Genomic DNA, 19,596 nt, shown 5'->3' on the forward strand with positions numbered 1-19,596 from the left:
GATGTGGCCGAAGTATTTTTTTATAATGTAACCTACACATGTAAAATGAGGCACCCTTATGAAACACGCTCTTTTGGTTTGATATTAATTCATTTCTAACAGCTGCAGAGAATGGAACGCACTGTGCGCGTCGTGCCTGTGACTCTGGAGCCTAGGCTGCAGCAGAAAAATCTGCCCTGCGAGTGACTAATAATTGGAAGTCCAGCTGTAATTCCGGACACCTCGCCCTCAGAAAATGTCGTTTGTGTACAGGCCCGTGAAAATATATGAGAGATGTTTGAAAAGATGAGACATATTTGAATAAACAAGCGTTTTCTGCCAGAACTTTTACATGGATAACTAGAGGTCAATATCTCACTCCATGTCTTTGGACATATTTATTGGGCGAGTACAAACGGAGCGCGGAGCACATTTATTGAAATGTATTGACAATATTTCCTGCACAGGATGAAATCCTCTACGCCAGACTCATAAACAGACATAATATACATCAATTGAGTGTAAAATCTGCCCCAAATTAGATTGTTGGTTTTGTAATAGGCCTACACTCAAGTCGCCACGGCATTTATAAAGTGATCGCAAGCAGCTGATCCTTCCTTAATTTTGTTTCCTTGCTGGCATGTCCACGCACACATGCACACACGCACGCACCTCAAGGCTACATGACACATGCATGTGTGCTGGGATGTGCTGGCGACGCACACCGCGGTCCCGACCTCCTGACTCCCGCTTTTATCTGAACTGTCAAAGCACTTTGATTGAATGATTAAGCCCTTAGTTTACACCTATAGCCTACAATTGCAAATAGGCAAGCTGTATGCTTGTCATTGTCACTTGGAAATAAAGGCGTGCAGTCCATTTATGCCTAATTTTTCTTTTTATAATATCAGTGATTATATAGGCATCTGATGTCACACTCATGCGCTCCCAAATCATCTCACCAGTGCGCTTGCATAACAAGGCCAGTAAAGCACTGTTTGATTAAGCACAAACTAGTACATTGTAAACATGTTATATTGTTTTTAATTATTGATGTATCCGTCATTTTATTGCCCAATATCGGACATTATTTCACTGATGTGGCCGAAGTCTTTTTTTATCATCATTAATGTAACCTACACTGTAATACGCCCTTATGAAACACACTCTTCTACATCCTGACAGTTCGTAGCACGCCACCGCTACGAGCTTGTAGATCTGCTATTTTTCAATAGCTAAAGCATAACATTATGCTAACACCAAAAGGGGTTCCCGTCCAAAATGGGTTAAGCACAAAATAATACATTGTAAACATGTTATATTGTTTTTAATTATTGCGTGATTTTAATTGCTTGTAAAGTTGGAAATCTATCTTTTTCTTTTTTTAACATGCATATACATAGTTTTAAATTAACATTTTAGGAGTGAATACATATGCCTAGATGCCTGTGACAGCATGTCAGCAGTTCAGACAATGCTGCTCCGCTTGTGTACGACAGAAAAACAGGTGAGGACAAAGCGTACGACAGCTCCCGACCCAACATGATTTTTGTCCTAGCACACGTTCATGTTAAAGGTTTTGCGGAAATGGTAAATGCTTGAGAGAGTATTGCACAACATCTTCCTACGTAGTAATGTCAAAGTTGACTCACCAGTCTCCTCTTCCTGTTCCTCTTTAATCTGTGGAGGTTGTGGTTCCTCCAATAACATAAGCAAGCAGAAAGTAGAAGGCGTATCTGTGTATCAGATTGTGAAAATATTATAATAACAATAATAATAATAATAATAATAAAATGATTGAAAGACAGAACTAGTGTATTGTATGCTAGCGTGATGCTTGCTTATTTTATATACATACTGTTGACTTTTACAACTTTGTCATGAATAATTCAACAAAAAAAAACGTATATTAAACACACACAAATACATTGCATTAAACAGTGCTGACTCCGGGCGGGTCTTTGAGCAACCGCTCCGGACCATGATGGATCTGATTAAATGAGGCCGTGTCAACTGTTCATGAGGGACGGGTTAACCTCTCGTCTACAACAATACAACCAGCGACCAGCCAATTCTTCAGATAATCTCCATGTATGTCCTGGCGGATAGAATCCAGTCTGTTTTGCCTGCACAGGGAGGGGCCGGGGGCTCTGTGTTTCTCGTGCGTCTTTAAACAGATGCTTCAACACGTTTAGATAGTGTGTTTTTTTGCACAAGCAAAGTTTACAACGGACATTAATATACTTGGCATCTTTGACAGACAAGAATGCAAAATAATACCGATACATGTCTCTGTCATGGTCTCTGTCTGTCTGTTGTTTTTATAATAATATATAATAATACCGATACATGTCTCTGTCATGGTCTCTGTCTGTCTGTTGTTTTTATAATAATACAATAATACCGATACATGTCTCTGTCTGTCTCTGTTGTTTTTATAATAATATATAATAATACCGATACATGTCTCTGTCATGGTCTCTGTCTGTCTGTTGTTTTTATAATAATACAATAATACCGATACATGTCTCTGTCTGTCTGTTGTTTTTATAATAATACAATAATACCGATACATGTCTCTGTCATGGTCTCTGTCTGTCTGTTGTTTTTATAATAATATATAATAATACCGATACATGTCTCTGTCATGGTCTCTGTCTGTCTGTTGTTTTTATAATAATATATTATATATAATAATACCGATACATGTCTCTGTCATGGTCTCTGTCAGTCTGTTGTTTTTATAATGATATATAATATATAATAATACCGATACATGTCTCTGTCTGTCTGTTGTTTTTATAATGATATATAATATATAATAATACCGATACATGTCTCTGTCATGGTCTCTGTCTGTCTGTTGTTTTTATAATAATATATAATATATAATAATACCGATACATGTCTCTGTCATGGTCTCTGTCTGTCTGTTGTTTTTTGGAAGTGAAGAGAGTATGAGACGAGACCCCATAAGCATACTGTACGCTACGTCATAACTGTGCGCAGGCTGTGCAGGCCAAAAAAAAACAGATCTACAAGCTACAACGCATGTCTGTTTTTACCCGTTGATAGCTTGTAGATCTGTTCTATTTTTGCATGCCATGCAACAACCATCTACTATGAGTGCATAACCGAACAAATTAAACAAAACAAATGATGCTCATTTGTAAGTGAAAGTAAGGAGTAACGAAGCATGTTTTGGCGGAGTAAATAGTTACTATATTACTATTTCTGCAGAGCAATTCGTTATACTACTCGTTACTGGAAAAAGTAATATCATTACAGTAATATGTAACTAGTAGTAACTCGTTACTGCCAAACACTGGTGATTATATAGGCATCTGATGTCACGCTCATGTGCTCCCAAATCATCTCACCAGTGCGCTCGCATCTCACCAAAAAAAACGAATACATTGTAAACATGTTATATTGTTTTAAATTATTGCGTGATTTTATTTGCTTGTAAAGTTGGAAATCTACTTTTTTTTTTTTTTACATGCATATATAAGTACAGTTTAATATTAACATTTTAGGAGTGAATAAATATGCTTAGATGCCTGTGACAGCATGTCAGCAGTTCAGACAATGCTGCTCCGCTTGTGTACGACAGAAAAACAGGTGAGGACAAAGCGTACGACAGCTCCCGACCCAACATGATTTTTGTCCTGGCACACGTTCAAGTTAAAGGTTTTGCGGAAATGGTAAATGCCTGAGAGAGTATTGCACAACATCTTCCTACGTAGTAATGTCAAAGTTGACTCACCAGTCTCCTCTTCCTGTTCATCTTTAATCATCTCTGGATCTCCTCTCCTCATATTCAGATGAAACCTCTTTACACACAGACAGGAGGAGGGGAGAGAAGGTAGCATCAGCAGAGCAACTCAAAGTGCTTTTGTCAACTCAAAGATGACATTTATTCTCCTATTCGTTTTGTCAGCATAACCATCGTTTAAAAGATATCTCAGGTCTCTTCACAACGCCTCACAGAGCAAGGTGTTGTGAGTAGAGCCCGACATCGGTCTCACCGATGTATCCGGCATTTTTGGCACTGATGCAGACATTATTTCACCAATGTGTTTTTCATTAATGTAACCTACACTTTTAGAATGTAATATGTCCTTGTCCATGAAAAGCGCTCTTTCGGTTTGATATTAATTAATGTATTACAGCTGCAGAGAATGGATTTTAAAAGGCTCTGCGCGCCGTGCCTGTGACTCTGGTGCCTACGCTGCAGCAGAAAACCCTGACCTGTGACTGTCATAAATGGAAGTCCAGCTGTCATTCCGGTGTTACAGTTTGACTAGTTTCTGGTTCATCTGGTGCCCTGGGCTGGATTTGCGCGTGCATGAGCCGTCTTTCACAGCTGTCTCATGAAGGGGGCGGAGCTATCTTCTATCTTCTCGGAGCGGAGCTATCTTCTATCTTCTCATTAAATATCCATCCGATTGTTTGTGGAATCTCACTTGTATGAAACAGTGACAACATGCACTTATAAAACACAGTTAGAATGATGAAAATAAAAAATAAATGAAAATATCTGTGGGAAGTGGGATTCGAACAGTCTGAGTCTGAGTGAACCAAAATAAACTTGGAAGCTGTGCGCAAGCCACTACACTATGATGCGCTGACAACTGTTGTAGGAAACAATCTATTTGATCCTGTGTGTCTGTCCAGGCGTGAACTTGGTAACAGTATAGTCACAGCATGTCATTTCATCTTGTGACTCTGGTTTTTTAACAAATATAAGCACTCCGTTGAACTGATCAATGAATAGCTGTAGAAACAAGTCAATGATGTTGCTATAGTCACATCATGAAACACAAAGGGCCGATTCATACTCCTATTTTACCGCTGTTTCAGCGCTGTATTTCCGAAAATGATTTCGCCTCGTCAGAAATTGTCAGTAGCACCGAGGAGCCGACTTTAGGACGGGGCCCGCCCCCCGAACCTCAAATGACGTCACAGTGTAGGCTTAACAGAGCCTATTAAACAGACTTTTATTCGGCTCAAAAATAGGAGTATGAATCGGCCCTTTGTGTTTCATGATGTGACTATAGCAACATCATTGACTTGTTTCTACAGCTATTCATTGATCAGTTCAACGGAGTGCTTATATTTGTTAAAAAACCAGAGTCACAAGATGAAATGACATGCTGTGACTATACTGTTACCAAGTTCACGCCTGGACAGACACACAGGATCAAATAGATCGTTTCCTACAACAGTTGTCAGCGCATCATAGTGTAGTGGCTTGCGCACAGCTTCCAAGGTTATTTTGGTTCACTCAGACTCAGACTGTTCGAATCCCACTTCCCACAGATATTTTCATTTATTTTTTATTTTCATCATTCTAACTGTGTTTTATAAGTGCATGTTGTCACTGTTTCATACAAGTGAGATTCCACAAACAATCGGATGGATATTTAATGAGAAGATAGAAGATAGCTCCGCTCCGAGAAGATAGAAGATAGCTCCGCCCCCTTCATGAGACAGCTGTGAAAGACGGCTCATGCACGCGCAAATCCAGCCCAGGGCACCAGATGAACCAGAAACTAGTCAAACTGTAACACCGGACCCCTCGCCCTGAGAACGTTTACATGGATGTGAAACTAGAGGACAATATCTCACTCCACGTCTTTGGAATTATTTATTGGGTGAGTACAAACTGAGCGCGGAGCACATTTATGCTGCCCATGTCTTCTTGCTCACTGGGAGCGGAGGCATCCGATCTATGGCTGTGTTTACAGGAATATATGTAATTTATGTATGATCACAGACATTCTAGGGCTAGTACAACTACTGGGAGATGTAGTTCCGTTCAGCTAGCTTAATGATACTTGTAGCTAAGCTGGTGTTGTTCAGAATCTACTAACCTGCAGTGTGTAGATCGATGTCCATATCAAAAACAATGTCCAGCAGTTTGTTTTGTGTCTCCAGCAGAGTTTGTAGTGTCTCCATCTCTCTCTGGAAGAGGTTGACCATGAACTCTCCCACCGCGCTGAGGCGCTCCAACACAAACACTCTGACGCTAAGCTCCACACTACAAACATCAGCAGCGCCACGCTGCTGTTTGTCCACAACAAACAATATCTCCTCTCCCACCGCCGCTAGCTGTTCATTTATCTTCAGCCGTACAGACTCCATTTGACGCTTTTCACCTCCTTTAGGAGACATTTCCACCAAGCTTTCTGTTCCTACTGTAATATAGAATGTGTAATAAAGGCACAAACATCAACAATTCCCGAGAGACATAATCTGAGTTCCCAGAAGTTTTATTTTTCGCCACTAGGCGGGCGAGAAAGAACTTCTGGGAAAAAAGGACCGTATCCCTGTGAGGGAAGTACGTTGCGCTCAGAATCTGAGCGGACACTCCCCTTTCCGGTCTGAAGCACTGTGCATACCATGAAAATCGTCCGAAGGGAATCCAAAGTTCCAAACCAGTACTACAATGGCGACAGCAAGTGAAAATAGCGGCGTTACTTTCAGTGTCTTTTTGGACAAATGCATGGAAAATGCTGGACATATTATTGGTGTTGATGGTTTTAAACCCTTGCAGAAGCTATGTTTAGCTACTCTGTTAAAAGGTCAGGACGTGTTGGCTTGTTTAGAGACTGGGTACGGGAAAAGTTTGATTTATCAAACGTGGCCTAGCTTGAGTCATATGCTAGCCAGAGGTGGATATCGTGGTGTGGAAAATGGAATCGTGGTCGTCATTAGCCCATTAAAATCAATAATGGAGGACCAGACAAGACTCCTCACGTCTAAAGGCATCAGAGCTGCATATGTAGGCAAAGATGAGCGAACAGACCAAGCAATCGTAGACGGCGAATACAATGTTGTTTTTGGTTCACCGGAGTCACTTGTGTCCAATCCATCATGGAGGCGCGTTCTTCAGAGTCGTCTTTACCGCCAGCGGCTGGTTGGGATTGCGGTAGATGAGGTCCACACCGTTGTCGATTGGTAAGCATACCAGTAGTTATTAATATAATCATTATATCTGTGATATCTTCAGTCAAATTGTGCATGTACAGTACTACACACGATTAACATACGTTTTGAATAGTTTACCAGTAGATACGACCTCAAAAGAATCAGTTAGCCTATTGTAATTTTAGTCTCAATCTTAAACCATTATTTTGCCTAAATGTATAAAGTAAAACTGCATCTATTCCCTCAAATACATGTCCCTATTCCCTAACTTTCTTATGTGTATACACATCAGCAGTGTATGCAGAAAATGCACAATTTAAGTATGTATTAACAGTTACAGTTGCAGAATTACAGTACATTTCAAGCCCAACTCAATACAAAAACTGTTAACGTGGACGACACCATAAACTAAGCATTACATTTGTTTACAAGAGTGTTTTAATTTCAATGCATCATTAGTGAAAGTTGGCCAGTCAGATAATTAATATTAGTACATATATGACATTTGTTTTCATAATTAACCAATATGTATTATTCTCGTAGATTGAGACATTCTAACACATTGAGTACGCCGACTGCCTTCAAAATATAGGCTATAGAATACCGGAGGTGTCTGATCGCTTTTACTTTGAAAGCCATGAACCGGAAACACTTTCCTAAAAAAGTTGACTTTACAAAGTGACCTCAACATCCCCGATCATCTTAATATATTGTTTTACGCTCCAAAAAGCGTTCATATTTTGCGGGAGAGACGGATGAGGAGCAGAAAATAAGCGCCAGCATATCGCTCTATTCATCACCACGGAGAGCGCCCTGGATTAGGAGCTACGAGTCATTCTTTCCGCCGCGCTAACATGGGAGTCAACGACAAGCTAATAGTTGCACTGAGCGTTAGCATACGGCAAGCGAAAAGCGAAATGCCAAAAAAATAAATAGGAAAAATTCTGAATATTAATATCTCGCCCCGCATCGCTGGGATGTCGCTAGGACGTCCTCACACGTCCTTAGAACTCTACTCTACTCTATCCTATGACGTTCTCAGGCGTCCTACGTGCTGTAAGTGTTAATTTCAGTGTTTTCTTTTTTTTGTTCTATTTTTTCACTTTACAGGGGGCTACCAGAGGGCACAGAAGCTCCATTTAGGAAATGGTACGGACAGGTTGGTGAGCTTCGTTCCATCGTCTCAGGATCAGTGCCCATGCTAGCAGTGACGGCAACAGCATCAGCATTGACCAGAGATATGATAAAGAAACAATTAGGAATGCAGGAATGTCTGGAGGTGGTCAGGAGCCCCGACCGCACCAATATTCGACTAGCAGTCAAAAAAGTGTCAAAAGAAGAGTGTGAGACATTTGCATGGCTCTGCCAGGAGTTGGAAAGTAAGGGGCCAAACACAGAGAAAGTTGTAATATACTGCAAGAGAATTGATGACTGTGGCTTACTTTACTGGGATGTATTTAAGCCGTTACTTGGAGAGAAGTCAGTATTCCCTGCAGGAAGTGCTGATGTTCCTAAGAATCGACTTGTCGATATGTTTCACTCCCAGACTTCAAAAGGGATCCAACAGCAGATCCTGAACTCAATGACTGATCCATTGTCTGTACTCCGGGTTGTGATTGCAACGTCTGCCTTAGGGATGGGGGTGGATTTTAAAGGGGTGAACTTTGTTGTAAATTATGGAGCCCCCAGAGATCTGGAGTCATACATGCAAGCATTTGGAAGAGCAGGAAGAGATGGTTGTGACGCACACTCCATCATTCTTTACCACGGATCACAAATGGTTGGACTGACAGAAAACATGAGAGAATATGTAACAAATGTGTCATCCTGTAGGAGGGTGAAATTGCTAGCTCTGTATGATAGGGTAGAGGTTCAACCATTAACTCCAAAGCATGCATGTTGTGATGTTTGTGCTTTATCCTGTGACTGCAAACAAGAATGCAATGGTGGTTCTAGCTCCTTGGAGCGACATGCAGGAAATGGAACCACCGGAAAACAGAGAGTAGTCAGTGAAGAGCAGAGAGCTTTACTACGAGCAGAGCTTGAAGAGAGAGGTGATTCTCTCATACAGGAAGGATTGTACAGTGGTGTAGCATTCTACTGCAAACCAGACCATATGGTTGACGCCCCCAGTGGCATAATAGAAGAGGTATTGGAGTCATGCAGCACTCTATTCACATTGGATGATATTCTTTGTCAAATACAAGTCTCTGACACTTCACAGGCACAACTAATATTAGATGTCATTGAGGTTGTATTTCAAAATGAAGCGTCTGATAGTGAGGTTCAGGATGCCATGCTGGTTTCAGCCCTACAGGCTCTGGAAGATGTCGACCTGACTGACTGACTGACTCGCTGACTGACTGGCTAGTGGCTAAGCAAAGCATATACTTTTAGATTATTTTGTACATTTAAATTGAAGTACTCCATTACAAGTACATATCTCTCTAAGTAATGGGGTTGAGGACTTTGTCCAACATTGCTTACAATTAGGGATGCATGATTAATCGGAATAGGCCATATAGGTTTTCACCAGCAAAAATGTTTTAATTAAAAAAATAATCGGTATCAGCAAATAATCGTGCACCACTACTTACAATGAATGTACTGTGATGCATTGTGTACTGGGATTGTAAATTGGCTATTTTCAGACAAATGTAAAATGATCTTGAAAAAGAATGGAAAAGTTAGAAATATACTTCATTACGACAGTCATGTAAAATAAAATACAATATTGTAACTCAAATGTTCATTTTCTTGTAGATGCTTTTTATTATATTAATAATATTCTCAGATTTCACAGAAATAGATCTGATGGTGTACAATTACCCCCTTTAACAGTCTGCTGATTGATCAGACAAGACTTCCACTGCCTGCTCACTTGGTAAATATTTGAGATATTGATTTATTTCTGTTTTTGACATTGTATTAGTGGTCTTGTGCAATTAACACTTCTATGGTTTTGTTATCTTTATAGAGTAGACTAAGCTTTTGTAAACCTTTCAGTGCTCACACTCCAAAAATTATAATAAACTTACTGAGCGGTGCAACTATACTTTTATATTGTTACTTTGAAAACCTGCATTTCCCGTCAGTCGTGTCACATCAAGCCTCCATATATGGTCATGCATCGTGACACGTCGCGCCAAATTAACCAAGTTGGTACAACACATGGATCCCCATATATGATGAACACAACACTGACCTAATCTAAGAGTCCTGATCTAACCCTGGATAGCCATACCTGGACATACTAGATCTGCATATATGGAGCCGGCAAGCAACTCTACATCTGACCTCACTGACACCAGATTAATAGTTTAACTCCTGCTTCTCATCCGTCATACTGGTTTTAGTTACTGCTTGTGTGTGCATGCGTGCTGCAGTGGTCAATGGGTGAGTGCTTATTTTATATATATAATAACAATTATTTAAGTTATTCATTCACATGGCATTGCTGTCTTTGTTGCAGGGATATTTTTTTCTTGTATTTGAGAATCCATTCTTTCACTTTTGCAGGTTGGAGAGTGTGGAGAGGGTGGCAGGTGTGCTTGGGGAAGAACATATAGGCCTTGCGCTCGGGAAGGTGCTGGAAAACCTGCTGCTCTTGCAGGATTTGCACCATGGTAAATATGTCCTTCTCCCTGTTGATATCCGTGTGCTTTCCTGATTCAGGTCTAAGACCACAGTCCTGATCAAATGTCTCCATGAGATATCTCTGCTCACCAATGGTCCTGGAGAAAGCTTGCGCAATTTCAAAAGACAGATTTGGCCCCTCATGTGCAATGGCATCCTTCGTGTATCTGACATAATGCTCGCAATTCAAATCCAGGGCTATGTTCTTCCCCACACCACCGCTGGTATTGACAGTTCGGTTCCATTTCAGACGGTGTGAGACACTAGGCTCAAGTGTATGCAGGTCAAACTGAAGCTTCAGTGCCTCAAGAGCATATTTGCTCCGGCTTGCTGCCTTGAAATGAAGTAATTTGAATTTCCAGAGCCTGCAGGTTCTTTCCCCATCTCCTTCAGCAATGGAGTCTAAAAAGTCTCTTTCAAGTAGCGCTTGTTTCAGTAATGAGCTATGGTACACAAACACACCATCTACATTTTTATCTTTATCTCCTTTTGCTGACACTGAAATAGTCTTCTGACTGTTGTCACTTATTTTAACGCCATGCTGATTTTCATGTTCTATCTGCTGTGATTGCAGATAAAAACATGGATGACTGCAGCCAGGGTAGCGACAGTTAAATGTTTGTGGCACCACGGCGTCATCACATTGTTGAAATGTTGAGTCATTGTTGTCATTCATGATGTATTTATCAATGATGTCAAACAACTGACTATCCCACCATCTCTGCCTTTCAGCATTGGAAGAAAAGTCTGGGGGGATGTGGTCCTTTGGTTTGTCCTGTGGTGTGTCCATCTTGAAATGGTGCAGAGCGGCACTTATGATTTCAGCATCAATAACATCTTGCAAAAAGACACTACAGGGACGGTATTTATCACCAAGGGCAGAGGCTGTAACATTTCTTCTGTTTATGGCACTCTTCAGCTGATGTAGGCTCCCGATGTCACCGATGGATCTGGTGTTGTAGCACTTTTTGTAGATGAGGTCGGTAAAGTTCATGCTTGCATGAAAGTCTGCCACTGATGGAACCAGACCCTCTAGTCTATCAAAGCTCTGTTCTTCATTCTTTAGTGATCTACAGACACTGTCAACATTCTGCTTTGTTAACTGATCACCTGTTAGAATCATTTTAACAGCAGGTTGGACAACTTCAGACTCATTTGTAGACTTCTTTTCAAGGGGCACATATCTCTCATTAATATATTTCAATGCTTGACTCAGCTCACTTGTTCTCCTTTCATCTGTATCTAGCAATCCCAGTGGCACAGTCTCGGTCATCATCGCCATTTCAGCAGAATACTGATGAGGTAGATGGAACTGTACATTTTCGCGAAAAACACTGAATTCCTCAATGTAGGACACAAGGACACGGCCAACCAGTTCTTTAAATTCAGTCCGAAGATGTTCTCTGTCTTTTTTGTTGGGAATGATGTCTGCTATGGGAACTTCAATTATTGGTGTAGCTTTCTCCTCAATCAGGTGATTTCCGCTTACCCTCTCTTTATTTCCAACCATTATCACCCAGTGATACTGAATTGGTTGATGGCTTGATGAGATGATGTGCGGGGTGACAGTTCGGTCAAGGTTGTCTATTGTGATTTGGTATGGGACTGGGTTGGCTGTGTCCACCTACAAGAAATAACACATTTTAAGAAATTATTTTATACTCAATATGTTTCTAAAGTAAAATCAAATGGCTATTTTATGTATTTATTTGACTTAATGATGCATTTTACAACAATTTCATAAATATTTTAATACATTATGAACTGAACATACCGTATGGTCATCGCCATCTTCAGATATGTCAGATGCTGAAGACGGCAGGACTTCAAATCCTGACAACATGCTCTGGCTGCTCTCATGACTTGTGTCACTGAGACGATCACTCTAAAAATGAATTATGTAAACATTTTATAACCTCTAAATGTTTAAAGACAATTGCAGGCACTTTCAGAATCAAATTCATACAATTTATAAATGTAATAATATTCTTTTGTCTATAGGTTCTTGCCTCATCCAAGCTTTGCCAAGATGTGGATTGACAGTCCAATTGAGCCACTTCTTCCTGTCTAAGCTGACTACTGGCGTCTCCCATCTGTAAGTGTAATAACACATCTTATGTTGACTGGAAACAGATTGCACAAGCATTAAATACATTACATGATAATTTGACAAATTCAACAATGTTTGCTACAAGAACAAACCTGATGTGCACTTTTGACTGTTTCCTGTAATTCAGCTTTCCATTGTATAAGTTTTCTGTCCCATGATTCCCCCATGTCCTTAAGTCTCTTCACGGTGCTTGGGTAGGACATACAAACGCCAAGTTGGCTCAGGCGTTCAATGCACCTCTTCTTGGCTCCACCAAATCTCAACACAAGAGAGTTTCTGTACTTATGTGCACACATTTTTTGTGAGCGTGCATTTAGAATAGTGCAGCCCGCCATTGCCATGGTGGATAATTTTCTTCTAAAAGATTTGTTTTTTTTGTCAGAGACAGCAGCCGCCACTTTAAGGAACAGGAGGAATGTGGGAGCAACTCCACTCCACTCTGAAAGCACATTGTCCCATTTGAAGTCTTTCAGATCTGCCGGTGTTGTCTTTTGGAGCACAGATCCTTGTCTGATCATGGTACGGCATTCCTTCTGGACAATACCCAGCACTGCAGCCACAACCACGTCCTGGAGTCCTGGTACACTCATGACAGCCTTTGGAATGTGAATGTATCTTTTATTTACCAAATGGTTGGCAATTGTAATCCATTTTCCACAGAGACTTGCTGATCGTGTGCTGAATTTGGTTTTAACTGTAATCTGTAGGATAGAGTGCAATTTGATTAGATGAAGGTGTTAACTAAAGCAAGTGCACTATGGTCAGAATTCTGTCCTTGACCGCTTTACATTGTTCCTTTTTGAAGAGTTGGCTTGGGATGTAAAGTGAGGCAAATTGGGTACTATTAATTATGATTTAATTATTGGCTATGATAGATATTTATTTTATAGTTGTAGTTAATAGTTAAAGCTTGTCATACAGTAAATTGAAAATAAATGCACTTACGCGTGGTAGTTTGGCAGAGCGGCATGCAGATGTGTGCGTCGACCTCTAAATACACAAATAAAAGATGTTGTTATACATGCCCATACATTTACTAAATAATCTGATATGTTTTAATACACCAAGATCTGTGTAGTGTTCAAAAACATGGCCTTCTGTATTACCTGTGATTTCAGAGAGGGTGTGTGTTTTGCTGTGGTGGCTGCCGATGTGTCGTATACAAGCGACCTCTAAGTACACAAATTATGTTTGTTATTCGTATATGTGCTTATTCGACATGCCCATACATTTAGCCGCATGTATTACCTGTGCAGTAAGAGCTGGTGCTACACTTGCACTTGACTGGTCTGCAGCAGCTCCATCAACATCATGTATGGTTGATGACACAGTCATGGACAGTCTTTCAACTGCTTCCTGAGTGACGGATGTAAACATCATGTTAAAAGCTGATATTACATATGCTTATACCAGTAGAATTTATAGATTAGTTAGTTATTTTCTTAAATAGAGAAAATCAGTGTATACGTTTTACACAATTAAGCCTAATCTATTACCTGTTCTGTCAAAGAGTGTGCTATGCTTGCACTTGACTCATCTGCTGCAGTAACTGCTGTCCTCGCAGACAGAGTTGTAACTGCTTCCTGTGTGACAGATGTGTAGACGTCATGTTATTGGTCAAAATAAACACAACGATGACTTTAATGTATTATAAATGACCTGCTAAACTATTTAGGAAATGGTAGTAAACTATATATATTTTAATGGTCTAATTTATACACGAATCCCTTAAAAAAGTCCTATTTTATGAATTCACTAGAAATGTCATATTCTATATCTTCATGCATTGTTCCTTGAAGTTTACCGATCTCATCTACAAAAAGTGATACAACACCCTATTCTTTAGGGCCCTACACCAGGGCTTTATACTGTTAAGAGGCTGGTGTACCTCGCATGAACCCATTCAGGACAGGAACTTCTTTTGGTGTTTTAAGCATTGTTATACTTTAGCTGTTGAAAAATAGATGTACAAGATCATAGTGTGGCACTGAGTGCCATGATACGAGCTTGATCATGTGATGCAAATCTTTGAATATATATATTCTTTCAGAGTGAATGTAGAAATAAATAGAATCTGTTATGTCTAAATTGGTAAATATATTCCAATGATTAACTCTGCTCACTTGTTTTCCTTTCATCTGTGTCTAGTCTGGCATTGCCATTTCAGCAGAATACTGGGGTAGATGAAACTACATTTTCACAAAAAAACATTGAATTCCTCAATGTAGGACACAAATATACAGCCGACCAATTCTTAAAATTCAGTCTGAAGATGTTATCTGTCTCTTATTGTTGTACATTAACACATGCACACAGGTTTATGCATGTTGGTTTATGCCTGTTGGTGTTCTGTATATGCATAAATTGTGGTCTGTTTTTACATTATATACACAACTTGCACATATGGTCTTGTTTCAGTTTCTTTGTAGATGTACTGTGGAGAGACTCGTTTAACCTATGTTTTGATTTCATTTACAGTCAAATGAACAAATGAAAAGTCAAATTTAACCTGGAACTATGACATAAGGCAGGTGAAACAAACACTGCAGGAAGGTTAATTGGAATTAATTAGTGTTACTGAGATATGTACCTTGACAGCTGAGGCAGACCAAAACACTGTGTTTTGAGGCTTTGATGTTTTTGAAGGCTGAAACTGTGTTGCCCCACTGACATGTTCAACCTTACATTAAATGGGGAGAAAAGAGAACCTATATAATTGTGTTGATTACAGAGACAAGGCATCCTTTTCATGTCAGTGGTTCCTGTTCAAACAGCAAACTTTAATGTTTACATAATTATAATATTGACTTATGTTCAAGTCATTACCATAACCTTACAAAACTTCTAACAGTAGGCTATATTCATTATTGCTGAAGTCTGATATGTTCCTTGTGTTATAATTCAATTAAATATGTTAAGTGCAAGAACAGTATAGGAATGATCCTAATATAAACAGGCTTCTTATTTTCTCATTTCTTTCCAGTGGTTCCTGTTTATAAACGGCAAACTCGAATGTCAAGTGACCATTACTATTACCATATCAGAATTCTAACTGTATATTCATTATTGCTGAATGCTGACATGGCTTCCTTGTGTTTCATTAAATTATATTAAGCTAATATAAACATAATAGGCTTCTTATTATTTCGAAGTCATATAGGCTCACCTTTTGGAAAATCTGGGAGCCAGGATTTTTTATTTGGGGTGAGGTGGACAGGGCTACTCTTTTAGACTTTCTAGGTGTCTTGGAGGGGGTTATGGTGCCACGGCATCGTTTTGGTTGCTGGACTGCTGCCTCAGCCCCCCCTCTCTCATTTCTGACAGTAGCAGCCTTCCACATCTGGATGGTGTCATAGGCCTTCTGCAGTCGTGGTATCTGACGGTAGCATGCCTGGCAGATTCGATGGGACTTGGAAGGAGTTTCTTCCAAGTGAACTCCGAACTTTTGGAGTTGAGACGCTAACGTCTCTTCTCCGGTTACCGTTTGCGTTTTAAATAGTGCATGCACATGCTGCAATACACCGCGTTGCATGACATCAATTTGACACAACCGGCAAATTAATTCCGTCATGATGATGGAGATGTGTGTGAAGATACCGGTACGTGTGGTTCATACATGCAGTCACACTGACAGGTAAATGAATGACGCATGCCTGCATGAAGCGTGAACTACATTGGAGACTCAAATACACCACCATGACACTGACAACATTGATCATGTTAAAAACATTACATTAGAATTAAATACACCTTTCATTTTTGAGGAAGTAATTTATTAAACACTTTAGTTTCCATGGTCGTTGGATTGTAGTAGGCCACCACCGCTCAAGGAGCAATTGTTTCCCTTCGGTCTTATTTAGATGTAGCGCCCACTCCATGTGGGACCCGCCCCTGTCTTTTGATTCGTATTTCATTTGAAACACAACGCACTGGGCCACGCCCCTGCTGCACAGGATCTGAGGCCAATTTTCCTAGACTACGAGAGACACGAGAACATGTTTGACTTCTTCAACAGCGGCCATCGCCGTAATGGAAAACTAGACGCAGTCACGTGACGTGATGGCATCACGTGAGGCAAACAAGCACTTCAGGGTCAAAGGTTTTCCACGCATGCGCAACAAAATAATTCAGGCACTGTTGCCTTAATGCCTTTCGCCCTCTGGTGGTGGAGGTGTGTAACTGTCACAGATAGATAGATAGATAGATAGATAGATAGATAGATAGATAGATAGATAGATAGATAGATAGATAGATAGATAGATAGATAGATAGATAGATAGATAGAAACTGCCTTCAAATCTTAAAATATCTACAACCTCGTGTTGCGGTGTGACACGCTTTGAGCTTGTAGATCAGCTTTTTGCACATTTGACATTTTAAATCCGAGATTCATTGATATTAATAGGAAAAGGTACTTTGCAATTTTTCATTTTGAATACTTGAGTATGCGTAGGCTACTCTGTCCACCACTGATGACTGGAATCCAACATCAGGGACTCAGGGAGTCTGAATTAGTACATATGTAATAGACAGTAATTACCTAGTAATTATTACTGGCGGTTCATGAGCTGGCAGTTCATGATCTATGCCTGTTTTTCAATTGAGTGCTATAGCGCCACCCTTTGGCCAATGGTTGTGGTCTTTGTCTCTAAGCAGGGTGACATAGCCATATTGCCACATTTCGTGAAAAACAACTGCATGGTTTGACCTGGAGCGCTGTGTATGTATAATTCAAAATAATGGGTGATCTTCACTGATATAATGCATTCACCATTCACATGGAATCAGGCAAGCGGTAGATGGCAAACAGCAAAACCTGCTGGACGGCACGGTAAAAAGATTTAATATTTTAACATCCGTCCTGTTCCGTTTACCGTCCTGCTCCCGTCCACTAAAATGACTTCCGGTTTGCCATCTACTGCTAGCCAGGGTCAGAGGTCAGGAATCTGACCATTAAGGTTCAGTTGAAAACACAATGTCACATGACTGATCTGGCCAGGCCACAACGAATTGAATACATTTTAACCCATTTCGGTGTTAGCATCATGTCGTGCTTTAGTTATTGAAAAATAGCAGAACTACAAGCTCATAGCGCGCCACCGAGTGGCGCGCTACGAGCTTGTAGGTCTGCTATTTTTGAAAAATCGAAGAGCGACTGACATGGAAGAGATTTTTAGAATCTGATCTCAGGTCAGAATGAAAACTGTCAGGATGTAGAAGACATTTTTAGAATCTGATCTCAGGTCAGAATGGGTTAAGGAGGGAGGCCCCATGCAGGCCATACAAAATGTGTCCTTATGGAATGTTGCATTATTAAATATGTGTTGCATTATGATCAGTTGTGTCATGCTCGTAGATCTATAATGTGTTGCATTATGATCAGTTGTGTCATGCTCGTAGAACTATAATATGTGTTGCATTATGATCAGTTGTGTCATGCTCGTAGAACTATAATATGTGTTGCATTATGATCAGTTGTGTCATGCAGTGCTCGTAGAACGCAGTACCACGCCGTGCACACGCACAGGGACGGAACGAAACGGTGCATGTGCGCGTGCACGCTAGAACGCGTCCCCCTATAGATTCAAGAGAAGACGTACCTAATCAACCTCACGTCACCAGACTTTCCAAGACGCACCAAGTAAGTATAGCCTAGCCAGTGGTCTAGGTTTAGTAAGTATGGCCTACCCAGTGGTCTAGGTTTAGTAAGTATAGCCTACCCAGTGGTCTAGTTTAGTAAGTATAGCCTACCCAGTGGTCTAGTTTAGTAAGTATAGCCTACCCAGTGGTCTAGGTTTAGTAAGTATAGCCTACCCAGTGGTCTAGGTTTAGTAAGTATAGCCTACCCAGTGGTCTAGTTTAGTAAGTATAGCCTACCCAGTGGTCTAGGTTTACTATTTTCACGCCGTGGCAAGTACCGTGCCGAATCAAATGGATGCTACTTTGCGTCTTTGCATAACAACAGGACAGCTTAAAGGACCACTTCACCACTTTTCAAACTATCTTCATATAATAGGTCCTCACTAATAATCATGAAAAAATGCCACGATTTTTTTCTACTCAGTCTGTGTCTCATAGGAGGGATGTGGGCAGTTTAGAAACCGTCTTCCAGTGACATCATCATTAGGCAGATTTTTTTTACAAAAATATTTAGATTTTCATTATCGTGAGAACGATGGCTTCCATTTTCGCATTGCAACTTTTCAGGACTAGAAAGCCTGCAGTTTTTATTAGCTTGTATTCCCCATCGATGATGTCACTGGAAGACGGTTTCTGAACTGCCCACAGCCCTCCTATGAGACACAGACCGAGTAGAAAGAAATTGCACAACTTTTTCATGATTTGTAGTGAGGACCTATTATATGAAGATAGGTTGAAAAGTGGTGAAGTGGTCCTTTAACTGTTGTCATAGCTGGCTCAGGCTATGACAAAGATTGGGAGGCAGGAGACAGTGCAACAGTATAAGAAACTGTATTTATTATATAAACTAGACATAAACGTAATTAACTGAACTAAACATAACGGAATCAAGCAACAGGTATGAGGTGTGGAGTCAGTGAATCAGTGGTGTAGGTGTGGTGTATGGATGTGTGATACATGGTGTGGTGCATGTGTGGATGGAAAGAATAATCAAACATAAATGGACGGCATGGAGGCTGAAGCAGGGAGTGGAGGCAGCAGGTCTGCCTCCTCTGGATCTCTCCGTGTGAATGGCAGGGACCTTGCTTTTATAGCTCACTGGAGGCACCGGGCCCAGGTGCTCTCCAATGAGCAATCAAGACGTGCCCCACCCAGGCTCACCTATAGGGAGACAATTAGGCAGGTGCTCCCTAACCACTACACATACTGTGTGTCTATAATGTGTGTGGGGCATCACACTGTTTATACCCGAGCGCACGGTATAAGCATGCACACTTACAGCAGTAGGCTGGGGCTCC

This window comes from Protomyctophum parallelum (genome assembly GCF_964188405.1).
Source record: "Protomyctophum parallelum genome assembly, chromosome: 21".
Classification (NCBI taxonomy): Eukaryota; Metazoa; Chordata; class Actinopteri; order Myctophiformes; family Myctophidae; genus Protomyctophum; species Protomyctophum parallelum.